Source organism: Salvia miltiorrhiza, chromosome 3 (genome assembly GCF_028751815.1).
Source record: "Salvia miltiorrhiza cultivar Shanhuang (shh) chromosome 3, IMPLAD_Smil_shh, whole genome shotgun sequence".
Taxonomy (NCBI): Eukaryota; Viridiplantae; Streptophyta; class Magnoliopsida; order Lamiales; family Lamiaceae; genus Salvia; species Salvia miltiorrhiza.
Window position 1 is genome coordinate 12,641,251 of NC_080389.1, and position 3,553 is coordinate 12,644,803.

Here is a 3,553-nt window from a genome sequence, read left to right on the forward strand (position 1 = left end):
ATATTTTCGTTCCTTCAACTATATAATTGTTTGTCAGCATGTCTTCGTGTCTGTTTTAGTGTGGGTGTATAAACTAGGGAACACACCTTTTCTTTTCATAATCTTATTATAGATGTAATTGACTCTACACATAAACAAGTATGGTCTGCATAAGTCCCCTCTTTCACTCAGGCATTTATAAGTAAAATATTGTGTCACTCCTTCTCTGTAGTTCCCAAGCAGCATATATTCGTATTGCAAAAATTTCTAGACCTCATATTCTAAGTCAATAAATATTTCGATGTTTCTTTTCCAGGCCTCATTCTTCATTGCATATGTTGTAACATCTGGATGGACCACTACATTTTCTACAGAGCTTTTTCGGCTGAAGTTCCTCGTTTGTAGATTTTTGAAAGGAGGTATGTGTTGCTGCTCTAATGAAGAACTCGAGGTCCTTTCCAACCCTTATCACAGACAAATTCCCAGAATTCTCTTTTTCAGCCTTCTTGGTATAACGTACTTCTTCCTCGCACCCCTTATTTTGTATCTGATCACTCTCTCCCAATAACTACACTGGTAATTGTAATTTATAATTTTTATTAAATTTTACTTCAAGACAATTTCTATAATTTCATATTTGATCACAAGTTTGTCTTTCTTATAGTGTGCAGGAGGATGCTACTCCAAAAAGGAAATTGATGAAGTAAGGATAGAGTGGGCAGAATTTGTATGTAAAATCACAGATGAGTGATGATGGGTAAGTTTTATATAAAGTTAATTTTTTAATATTTTTGAGATATATGGTTAATAAATTTTATAAATTGATACTTGAAATATTTTAATATTGCAGATGGTGTAACTTGCTTGTTTTCGGTGTTTGCAGTTATGTTTCAATTAGTAGGATGATGATGTTTGGATTCTAATGTAATGTAGGATGATGATGTTTGGATTCTAATGTAATGTAGGTATGATGATGTTGGATTCTAATGTAATGTATGGATGATGATGTTGGATTATAATCTATGAATTTTATTATTAATTTATGTATTTTTAGCTTTTCATATTATATTTTTAGATTTACTGAAATATAAATTGAAAAAGCAGGAAATTTTAAATATAAATACAAAATAAAAACTATAATATAGAATAGACAACGATTTTTTGCACGGTTGTATTTTCAAATAGACAACGGTCAAGAACTAGTTGTATATAAGAGAATAGACAACGGATGACCAGTCGTTGTCTATCAGAGAATAGACAACGGGTTTTCTCATGTTGTCTATCACAGAATAGACAACGGACGCTAAGACGTTGTCTATGAGAGAATAGACAACGGTCTAGAAACCGTTGTCTATCAGAAAATAGACAACGGTCTAGAAACCGTTGTCTATGACCGCCCCTCAATAGACAATACTCTCATTTACAACAGTTGATTTTGTAATAGACAACGCGTTCCGTCTGTTGTCTATTAGCGTTTTTTTTGTAGTGTCAGTGAATTAGAAAGTTGCATAGGACACTTTGTGCGCGTCAGCACACTCTATGTGCTCAAATATCCTTTCCAATTCCATCACCCACTCCTCAAGTGCTAACGGCCCACTCTTTCCATCAAATCTTGGCGGTGCATAGCGACGGAACTGCTCAATCACTTGATTGGTTTGTATTTGAGCTGGTGCATTGTTAGGAAGGTTATGCACTTAAGTTTGCTGTTGGACGAAACCTTGGAATGCAGTAATCAAATTTTGTATTAAGTTTCCATCGCCAACATTTGCTTATGCATCATTCCCGGTGTTGTCATTGAGATTTGGATTGTTTCTTTGTGGACGTCCCCGTCTCATTTTCCTAGAAATTCAACATAATTACTTGTTGAATATATAAATAAGGGATAGATATATTTATATATATATTAAAGGCATATACCTTCACTTACTAATACCACATAATATTCAACTTATAATAGTGAATAATAACTCAATAAATTATTCAAAACACAAAGAAATCTTGTCCAATATTATTATATCCTGGAGAAAATAAATAATTCAAATGAATGATTTGTTCTCAAATCCATAACTAAATTTCAAGGGAAAACAAAATATCATAATAGAATTTCGAAGGTGATCCCTAACTTCTAGTCCTCATACTCGTCATCATTGCAGATGACAGATTCGTCATCTGCATCGTTGCTTCCTTCTGGGTCCTCTTTCGGATCCTCTTCCTCCGAGCTAACTTCTATAGGCTCATAGTTCTCGTCAATTTCGTGTATTCCGTTGTACTCATCGTGAATCTTCTGACCTACTGTCTCATAAATTGCTCGAAATTTATCTTGTCCACCCGACCTGGCCTTCTAACTAACAATTTATTATATATGTTATAAACCGTAAAGTAGTGTGCTGGGGAAAAAAATTAACTACCCTATAAGCCGCCTCGAACTGACGTACTCGTCTTCCATGATCACCAATCCTGAGCCACAAGTTTTTAATAGCCACTAAATTCTCTAATGAAGTATGATGGATTTTTATAATGTTAATAATGTTATTTTTATGTTTTTATGTTTAATAATGTTATTTTTTATGTTTGATGAAGTATGATGGATTTTGAAAATTTTGAAGTTTGAATTGGTTTATTCAAAATTAATGATTTATTTTCATTGATTTTGTTTTTGACCTTGAGACCTAGAAAAATTGATAATATGTATTCATAATCTGATTTGTATTTGAATAGAATGGCCGATAACACCGTTGACCTGGTGGCGATGCATAAAGCTGCTAAACATCGGTTCTTTAATAAGGAATAGAACCCAAGAATGGGAGCACCAGAGAATTTAGTGGCTATTAAAAACTTGTGGCTCAGGATAGGTGATCATGGAAGACGAGTACGTCAGTTCGAGGCGGCTTATAGGGTAGTTAATTTTGTTTCCCCGGTACACTACTTTACGGTTTATAACATATATAATAAATTGTTAGTTAGAAGGCCAGGTCGGGTGGACAAGATAAATTTCGAGCAATTTATCGAGACAGTAGGTCAGAAGATTCACGATGAGTACAATGGAATACACGAAATTGACGAGAACTATAAGCCTATAGAAGTTAGCTCGGAGGAAGAGGATCCGGAAGAGGACCCAGAAGGAAACAACGATGCAGATGACGAATCTGTCATCTGCAATGATGACGAGTATGAGGACTAGAAGTTAGGGATCACCTTCGAAATTCTATTATGATATTTTGTTTTCCCTTGAAATTTAGTTATGGATTTGAGAACAAGTCATTCCTTTGGATTATTTATTTTCGCCAGGATATAATAATATTGGACAAGATTTTTTTTGTGTTTTGAATATTTTATTGAGTTATTATTCACTATTATAAGTTGAATATTATGTGGTATTAGTAAGTGAAGGTATATGCCTTTAATATATATATATAAATATATCTATCCCTTATTTATATATTCAACAAGTAATTATGTTGAATTTCTAGGAAAATGAGACGGGGACGTCCACAAAGAAACAATCCAAATCTCAATGACAACACCGGGAATGATGCAGAAACAAATGTTAGCGATGGAAACTTAATACAAAATT

The 3,553-nt window shown here is 33.7% G+C and overlaps 1 long non-coding RNA gene across 1 annotated transcript; it reads left to right on the forward strand.

Annotated features, from left to right (window-relative positions):
* The first annotated feature begins 331 nt into the window (after positions 1-331).
* LOC131017634 (uncharacterized) lies at positions 332-1,038 on the forward strand. Its single transcript, XR_009099720.1, has 3 exons — positions 332-555; positions 644-736; positions 830-1,038. It is a non-coding gene; the product is annotated as an uncharacterized LOC131017634 (long non-coding RNA).
* The last annotated feature ends 2,515 nt before the right edge of the window (positions 1,039-3,553 follow it).